The sequence below is a fragment of the Phacochoerus africanus genome, chromosome X (assembly GCF_016906955.1).
Source record: "Phacochoerus africanus isolate WHEZ1 chromosome X, ROS_Pafr_v1, whole genome shotgun sequence".
Lineage (NCBI taxonomy): Eukaryota > Metazoa > Chordata > Mammalia > Artiodactyla > Suidae > Phacochoerus > Phacochoerus africanus.
In genome coordinates this window covers 108,824,980-108,834,863 of record NC_062560.1, presented here as the reverse complement: position 1 = coordinate 108,834,863, position 9,884 = coordinate 108,824,980, and the positions used below count along the sequence as shown (strand labels likewise).

The following is a 9,884-nucleotide window of genomic DNA, read 5'->3' as shown; positions in this document are numbered from 1 at the left end:
AGTAAGGAACTCTGAAATTCTTCTGATCCATAAGAGCAATTTTAAAAAGCAAACAATCAGAATTAATTGTTTCAGGAATTGACCAAAATCTTTCAGCAACCCAACAGCTTACAGCAACCAATTTTTTAGAAAAATGGCTGAGTATCAGTAACAATAGTGAGCTTTGGAGAATTTTAACTTACACTGATCTGATCCTTAACTCCCATCTCAGAAGTAGCATTGAAAATAACACACATTCACAGTACTGGAAGGAGAAAAATGGACCTCATTCTCAAATATTTGTTATTGTTTGATTTGTCTATACCATGAGCAGCAAAGTCTCCTGCAACACCCTCTATGAGGTGGTATAGGAAGTCATGCATGGAAACCAGTGCAGGAGGTTTTTGGAGATGGTGGAGCTTCAGATAAACCTGAAGGACTATGACCCTCAGAAGACCAAATGCTTCTTGGTCACCATTCTTCCACCATATGCTTCTTGGGCTCCAGTCTACTCCCTGCCCGAAGTTCTCTGTGTGTGTTCTGGGAGACCAGCAGCATTGTGATAAGGACAAGGCTGTAGAATACCTGCACATGAACATGGAGGCCCTGAAGAAACTCAATAAGAATAAGAAACTGGTCAAGAAGCTGGCTGAGAAGTATGATGCCTTTTTTGGCTTCAGGGTCTCTAATCAAGCAGATCCCATGAATCCTGGGCTCAGGCCTAAGTAAGGGTGGCAAGTTGCCTTCCTTGCTGACCCACAATGAGAACATGGTGGCCAAAGTTGATGAAGTAAAGTCCACTATCAAGTTCCAGATGAATAAGTTGCTGTATTTGGCAGTGGCTGTTGGCCATGTGAAGATGATGAGCTTCTGTACAACATCCACTTAGCTGTCAACTTCCTGGTGCCATTCCTCAGGAAAAATTGGCAACACATCTGGGCTTTGTACATTAAGACCACCATGGGCAAGCCCTAGTGCTTATACTAAGGCACAACTTAATAAACTATTCTGCCACCATTAAAACAACAACAACAAATAGCAACAAAAGCAAATCCTGGATAGAAGAGAGAATCTGACTTCCAGAGTTGTTACATTATAATATTCAAAATTCCTGGTTTTCAACAAAAAATTATGACTGAAAAGAAACAAGAATAAAAGTCATACACAAATAACAAAAGCAATCAGTAGAAACTAGAAGATCAACAGAGTCCTTGAAGAATCCTAGATGTTTGACATTTTAGAGAAATAATTCAAATAATCTATTGTAAATGTATCCAAAGATCTAAAAGAAATCATGTCTGAAGAACTAAAGAAGGATATGAGACCAATGTGTTGCAAAATTGAGAAGATCATTAAAGAGATACAGATTCTGGAGTTGAAAATTCAGCTTAACTTACAAGTTCACTGGAAAACAGTACATTTGAGCAAATATCAAAAACATAGGTGATGTTGAAAGCAGCAGAGTGTTCTTGGTGTGATATGTGGTTATCAAATGTATCCAGGACATTTTATGTATAGGAGACTCTTGATCCTATTTAAACCTTTTAGTTTAGCAGGGAGTCATCCTGTTTAAGTTTAGAATGTAGGTCATGGTCTGCTTTTGTGGACCAAGGTATCAAGGACACTTCAGTTTTCTAAGTCTGTGCAGTGCTATCCTAGTTTGCTTCATTCTTTTGATTCCACTTGAGTTTGTACTACATCCCTGTTGGTATCCCTGTGGTGGTGGAAGGCACTTATTTGTGTGACTGTGTGATATTAGGTGATGTGGGGAAAATGGAGTAACTCAGGCTCTTTCCGCCTAGCTGCCATATCGTTCTGGTGCATCAATATTATATAATGATAGTTATACATGTGCATGTACAGTCAAATAGCATGACGACCCCCTCTTATGTAACATTTTGGCAAACTCTTGGATTTGTTCTGCACCAGTATAACTTTCCACACCACTGCTGCAGCTTGTGAAGCCAGTAAAGGGATGTCTTACCTACCCACAGTGCCTCAGCTCTTCTTTAGGTCACCTGATTCCAGATCGAACCTGCCTGGTCTTGGTAGACTGCACAATAATTGGTGTCATCAGCAGGATTCACAGCAGCCAGGTGTGGAGCCTTCAGCCCCTTTGGGAGGGGTCGAGGAGTGGGTGGCCTTGAGTATGTGGTACTTGGTGGCAAGCCTCCTCTCTTCCTGGGCATCCTCCCAGGAATGGACTGAGGTGGATGGGGTCCCCTGTGAAGATAGAGAAAGCCCTGCGTGTGGTAAGGGAGGCCTTGGAAAAGCATAGCACCCTTGTGGAGTCTGGGGTTGTAGGCTGGATCTTCCTTACAGCTCTGCTGTCAGAGACTGAGGCTATGCTGTGTGAGTGCAACAAAGTATGAGAATTACAGGACAGCATGGCAGCCCTCCATGAATGTTTGGGTGCTCGACAGGAAGGGTACCAACCCCAGGAGGATCAGTATACCTACATTGAGATGAGAGGACCTTTGGACAAGAAAGAGGAAGATCATACCTTGCCCTTGTGGGCACATCCAGTTGTGACCCAGAAGATAAAACAACAGCAGCCAATGTTCCCAGGGGGCCATGTTGCTGGGCTCCCACAGTTGATAGAGTTCACTGCTTATTGCCTATACACTCAGGCAGAACTGGTAGACCTGGTCTAACGGTTGTGGCAGTGGCCAGACAATAACTGGCTGCCTGGTAACTAAGGTTAATGGGATTTAGGGGTGGATTGTATTATTTGTTCTGCCCAGGAAATGGAAAAGTTACCTTTAGTGACCATGTGTCCCTCATTGGAACAGTGACTGCAAAACAGTTGACAACATGGCCAAGGTAACCATTTCTTGTAGAATTGGATAATGGCAGCTGTGTGGACTGTATGGGACAATGAGATATACCTAAAACTGTAAGTGGCATACATATACCAAACTGGTACAAATGTTACAAAAATTAGGAATGTGACAAGCTATGTTTAATCCTAATGCTCATGGGCCTGATGAAGAATGTTTTACAGCAGGAATTTGGGGCCTCATGCTGCAAAATGCCCCCTTTGGGTCTTTAATGGCCATTTTGGCTCTATATGTGGGGTGAAGGACTAATGACATAACTACAATGGTGGCAAGTCTGGGTGAGGCTGAGAGCTGACACCAGAGAGAAGGGTTTGTGCAGTTGCAAAACAAGCCTGGGACCCCCTTAAAGGAAACAACAAGCCCATGAGAGTTACCCACACCAAAATGTGGACAGACCTCTTGGGGGCAGAGGTAGATCAAGCCAAGATAGATAGCAAGCCTAATGTGTATTTATTAGAATTATGGCAGCAGCTTCAGGGAGATCAGAAGTTCATTGTCGTGAGGTGCAGGGCCACACCCAAAGAAGGAATTAAAGAGTCAAGAAGACAGATGAGAGCCATGCGCTCTAGGACCATTTGGTGTTTGTCGCCCTTCGGAGGGAGGATGCCCTTTTTGCCTTTGAATAGGATGAATGCCGAGGTACACATTTACAAAAGACAAGTGGGGACCAAAGGCCACATATGGAGTTAGCTATACATTTGTCCTCAACAAATGTATAAGTACTAGCCCTGGTTGATACTGGAACTGAGTGTACGTACCTATGTGGCAAGCCTGAAAAAATTCCAAGGCCCCATATTGTATGTAGGTAGATATGGTGGCCACACATTAAGGCCTGGGCTATAAAGTTATCTTTAGGAACTAGACAGTTGCCACCGAGAAAATATAAGGTTTATTTGTCCCCAATCCCAGAATATATTTTAGGAATATATGTACTCCAAGAGCTATGGTTACAAATTACAGTGGGGAATTTCACCTCCAGGTGTGCTTAATGAAAATAATGGTGAGATGACTTGCTAAACATGCCCCTGTACAGCTACCCATTCCGTGACAGGTTACCACCAGAAAACAATATTGTCTCCCTGGAGGTAATGAGGAAATTATGGCGACCATAACCGAACTAAAAAAGGTGAGTAATATATGGGCAGCTCAGTGCCCCTGAAACTCACCTGTGTGGCTGGTATGAAAACCAGATGGCACCTGGCAAATAACAGTGGACTCTCATGAGCTAAATAAAGTTGTGTCTCCTTTGCATCCTGCTGTGCCCCTAGTAGCCGACTTTATGAATAGTTTGAGTCGTAAATTGGGTACCTATCATCTTGTGGCCAATTTAGGCAATACATTATTTTCAATTAACGTAGCCCCTGAGAGTCAAGATCAGTTTGCATTTACCTTGGAAAGCCAACAGTGGACATTTGCCATTTTACTACAAGGATATCTACATAGTCCTATGCTGTGTCATGGCCTGGTGGCCAAAGACCTGGCCAAATAAGATAAACCAATGGCAGTCCATAAATGTCATTATTATTGATATATTGATGACATTTTGTTAACGAGTGATTTTCTTCCAGATTTAAAAAAGGCGGTGTTCCTTTTGTTGACACATGTGAAATCATGTGGCACATACAGGTGCCCTCTACTGATAAAAAGTGACCAAAGCATCCATTTTACAGGCTCACAGGTGCAACAGTGGACAAAAAACATGGGTGTACAATGGATTTTCCATGAACCCTACAATCCCAAAACAATAGGAATAATTGAGCAGTACTATAGCCTTTTAAAACAGGGACTGCAAGAAACCTCTGCAACATCAACCCTTGCCAGATAGACCCAGCAGCTATGGGATGTGTTTTGGATGTTAAATAAAAAAAGTAAAAAAGGTGATCTGGCCCCTGGGGAGACATATATTACATTGAGCTGTGGCTCCAATCTAATTACAAATTCAGACTGCAGACATACTACTCATACTGCTCATGGACATGGCCCTGGACAATACAGGCACCCCATATGAAGTAGGGGGCCTTGCTTGCACCATGGGGACGCAGCCTAGAAGCTGAACTGCAAATTGTGCCAATTGTGATGGGGCAGTGGCTTACACAAGTACAGGTCATGTATCACCATGGTGTGGAGCACAAGGTTATACCAAAGGGGACATTTGTGCTAACCTTATGGCCAATAATGAGCTCCTCATTACTGTTAAATATGGAGCTAAATGACGTTTCTCTGCTAGTAAAGAAGGTGTGGTATTCTAGGCCAAGATGGCCTTCTCTGCCTGCCATGGTACTATCTTCAGACATAAAATTGGCATGTATCTTGCCAGAAGGGCAGGATTTGCCAAATCTTGTACTGCTGATTTCCCTGTCTTTCCACCCTTAGGTTGGTGTGCACCAACACACTAGCAGTTTGGGCTCACACGTATGTGTTGTGAATCTCTTGGTCTGTTGGGTGTGTACTGAATTGCCCACCGACATGTCTATGTGGATACTATGGGAAGTTAGATTAGCCATGGTAGAGACCTGGACCTGGCTACAAAACTGGAACATTGGCAATGTCACCTCACAGTGGAATGACATGAAGGCCAAGGTGTTTGCTCTACTGAGGGAGCAAGTGAATCATACATGCCCTTGGCTTGGGTACTCTGTATGGAATGGGTTGGGATGACTTACCGCCCAAACTGTTGACTATAAAAAGCCCTTATTGTATTGAAAAACAAGGCATGGGAACAGTAATTGGATGAGTCCCCAAAGCCCTCTGTATAAATGAGCCAACTTGGGAGGTTATGAGAAGAAATAATTTGACCTGTGGAAATAAACAGAACCCCTGCTTCTCCTGCCCCCTCTGGAGTAGCCTCTGGGTCTGTGCTCATTACAGCTGGTTGTACTTACCAGGCAATTGGATAGGCTGATCCACCTGCAGGAGTGACCTAGTAATTGGGGAGCATTCAGAGGCCAACACCGGGTAAAGCAAACCCCATGGTGGTATTACCTGCTAGCTCTTTGCACCACAAAGAGCCACCATTGTGACAGAAGTAGAGGTAACTGCCCTAACCTTGCATAGGGCCCAGGCATCTAAGGCTACACACAAGGCCGTAGGGCTCCTTAATGATGAAGTGTATCAATTATGGAAAGTGGCCTTACAGACTAGAACGGCCCTGGGTATGTTAACAGCATCAGAAGGTGGGGTATGCACTATGATTGACTTGGAATGCTACGTGTGTATACCAGACGACCACTCCAATATTAGCTGAGCCTTGAATGCCTTAGCTACAAAAACATTAGCTACTGGAACACTAATGGGAGATCCTTTTACAGGAATGGTGGGCCTCTCTAAATGCCAGCTGACAGAGCACTGCTTTGATCACCTTAGGGGGAATAGCATGTTTCCTGGTAGTATGTTATACTGTTTATTGCTGCTGCAGCCTATGGATACAATGCTCCTCACTCCCCACCAAGGGACCTCAGGGAAGAATTGATGCATAAATTGTAAGGCGAAAAGCCCTGAGAGGGTTGGAGTGTGGGGAAAATGGAGTAACTCAAGCTCTTTCTTCCTAGCTGCCATGTCGTTCTGGTGAGGAATGAAGCAGCAACTACTATATGGTAGTTGTTATATGTGTGCATGCACAGTGGAATAGGATGACAACCACTTCTTATGTTAACATTTTGGCAAATTGTCTGCTTTGTTCTATACCCAGTGTAAAAGGCAAATGAGACTTTCGGCGCTCCTGCTGCTGCATGTGAAGCCAATAAAGGGATGTCTGACCTACCCCCGGTGCCTCAGCTCTTCTTCAGGTTGCCTGAATCCAGACTGATACTGCCTAGTCTTGAGAGTCTGCAGAACAGGTGAGCTTTGGGGAGTGCTAGAATCATGTGGATGATGGGTGTTTCCCCTGATGTGTCTTTCAGCAACCTAGTATCAATGAGTAACCACTCTTTCTGCCTGTGCTGCTAGGGAAGGGAAGCACCTTCCTGGATCAGGTTTTGTTGTAGGATGGAATGTGGAGGCAGCAGTGTCTGCCAGTTGGTAGAAGACTGAGATCCAGAACTGGTTACCCAACTGCCATGCGTTAGAAGCCTGAGAGATGCTGGGTTTAGGTGTTTCTCCACCAGTGTGTGTAGGGTTGGGAGACTTGACTTGTGTGCTAGGTCACCTTTGGCTGGTGGTGGAGGACCAAGAGATACCAAGCCTGCAGGTAAAGCTGGTAGTGGAGTAGGTGCCATGTGTGGGGTAGGGGATGGAGTGTACCAGCCTAGTTTCTACCATCGCTGATGCTCTGGGCACAATGACCCACTGCTTCTATTGACTGTGCATATCCCCATTACGTCCCCTCTGTACTTTCTATTTATAAGTTTTTTGCCCAGAGGAAACAGGCTTTGTTTGTTTGAAATTTCATAGGCAAAAAGTAGTTAATTCATATAGTAAGAATTTTAGATCTTTAGAATTCAAAATAATATATGCCAAAAGTCACACATACCTTTATAGTCATTCACACTATGTTTATGGTGTTGCTTGTTGTCTGTCTTGGGCAATGTTTCATACACACTTGAAAATAATTTTTTGTATATTGTTGGAGAGAATGTTTTATAAATTTGAATTAGGTCATGTTCTTGATAGTGTTGTACACTTCTGTAATTTTATGTAAATTATTTTGTCAATGTTTTCAATTACCCTGAGGGTAATATTGACATTTCTAAGTGTAAATGTGGACTGGTCTTTCCATTCTGTCAACGTACTCTGTGTTAACTTTAAACTCTGTTATTAAGCACATTTAAACTTTAAGTTTTTTAAATACCATTTCAACGACTCACTCACTTGATCATTATGAAATGTCCCTTTTTGTTAATATCCTTTACACTGAAGTTTAATTCCTATAACCATTTCTTCTATCTTGTAATTAATAGATCAGTATTTTCATGCTGTATTTCTTTTTTCAGTCTTTTATCTTTTTAGGGCCACACCCGTGGCGTATGGAGGTTCCCAGGCTAGGGGTCCAACCAGAACTGCAACCACTGGCCTACACCACAGCCACAGCAATGCCAGATCCGAGCCGAGTCTGCAACCTACACCACAGCTCATGGCAACATCGGATCCTTAAACCACTGACTGAGGCCAGGGATTGAACCTAAAACCTGATGGTTCCTAGTTGGATTCATCTCCGCTGTGCCACGAGAGGAACTCCTTATGCTGTATATTTTTGATCTTTTTATTTTTAAAAGAATCTTTGCCTTTAAAATTAGTGTGCTTTTTGTTTACCATATGCATTTAGGACCATATATTTACAGACCATTTACATTAACAGCATCATTTAAATGTTGAAATGTTGGTTTTAAGCCTACTGTCTTATTTATTTTTGACCACATTTTCCTTTATTTATTTCCTTCCTTTCCTGTTTCCTCTTTAATTGTGTGTTTTTAGAATTTAATTTATTTCCTCCATTGCATTATTTTTATCTCATCATTTATCATTTTAGGCTTTACAATATTCATCTTGAATTTATCACAGTTTGCCATCAAGTAAGAGTGTACCACTTGTAATATTCTAAAATTTCCTTTGTCCAATTTTTAATTCATTTTACTCTCATATATCTTATAAACAAATTATTGTTATTGTTATCATTTTAGTATTATCATTATTCCCTTTTCCTTAGGGACAGTTGCATGTATATCAGATTGATTGGTATTGTCTCACATTTTACTGAGGATGTGATAATTTATTTTCATTCCTTTTTGTGTGTGCTTTAATTTGGATAGTTTTTATTGACTGGGGTAAAGTTCAATAATTTTTCTTTCACAGTTTCTATACTACTGCTATGTCCTTGCAGTGAAATGGTTCATTTAAGTTTGTATTTTTGAGCATCAAGATTTCTATCTTTTATATATATAGCTTCTATTCCTCTATTGTGCTCCTTATTACATTTACTTGTGTTTTTATTATTTTTAATTGAAGTGTAGTTGACTTACAACATTATATTAGTTTCACGTGCACAACATAGCAGTTCAGTTTTTTATAGAATATATTCTATTTAAAGTTACTACAAAATAATGGCTATATTTCCCTGTGCTTTACAAATATATTCTTGTTGCTTATTTAATTTATTTTATACATATTATACATAGTTGTTTGTATCTCTTAATCCCATTCTGCTGTCTTGCCCCTCCTCCTTCCCTCACCTCACTGGTAATCATTAGTTTCCTATATCTGTGGGTCTCTTTCTGTTTTATATATATATTTGTGAATAAAATTGGTAGTTTGTGTATTTCTAGGAATTTTTACATTTCATTTATTTTTCTAATTTGTTGGCTTACAAACTATGTTGACATTGTTCTCTTACAATCCTCTATTTCTGTAAATTTGATTGCAATCTGTAAATTTCTGATTTTAGTAATTTGAGTCTTCTCTCTTATAGTTAATCTAGCTAAATATTAAAAAATTCAGGTACTGCTTTAAAAAGTGCTTCTGGTTTTGTTGATTTTTTTATTTTTTTAACTCAATGATTTTTATTACATTTATAGTTTGATTTTTTTCTATTGTTTTTCTGTTCCCTGTTTTATCTCACAATAATTTTCATTATTTCCTCCCTTCTGCTAGGTTTGAGTTAGTTTGCTCTTAATTTTCTGGTTACTTAAGCTGTAAAGTTAGGTTATTGATTTGAGATTTTTCTTCCTTCTTAATGTAGGCATTTAAAGCTATAAGTATTATTCTGAGCATTGATTTTGATGCATCCCATAAGTTTTGGTGTGTTGTGCTTTTGTTTTCATTTCTTGCAGAATGTTTTATAATTCCTCTTATGTTTACTTCTTTGATCAATTTGTTATTTGATAGTTTGATTTCCATATATTTTTAAATTTTCTTCTGTTATTACTTGCTAGTTCCAATCAATTGTGGTCAGAGAAAATGCTGTGTATGACTCCACTGCCTTTAATTTTGTTGAAATTTGTTTTCAGTTTTAACTATGAAACATATGAAACATTTGAGTTTTATATCACTGAAAAAGTTCCATGTACATTTTTGTCTTAGCGCCACACTGGCAGCATATGGAGGTTCTCAGGCTAGGGGTCTAAGCAGAGCTGC

At 40.5% G+C, this 9,884-nt stretch overlaps 1 pseudogene; it reads left to right on the top strand.

Annotated features, from left to right (window-relative positions):
• The first annotated feature begins 305 nt into the window (after positions 1 to 305).
• On the top strand, positions 306 to 954 carry LOC125118706 (60S ribosomal protein L10a-like; annotated as a pseudogene).
• Positions 955 to 9,884: the final 8,930 nt, after the last annotated feature.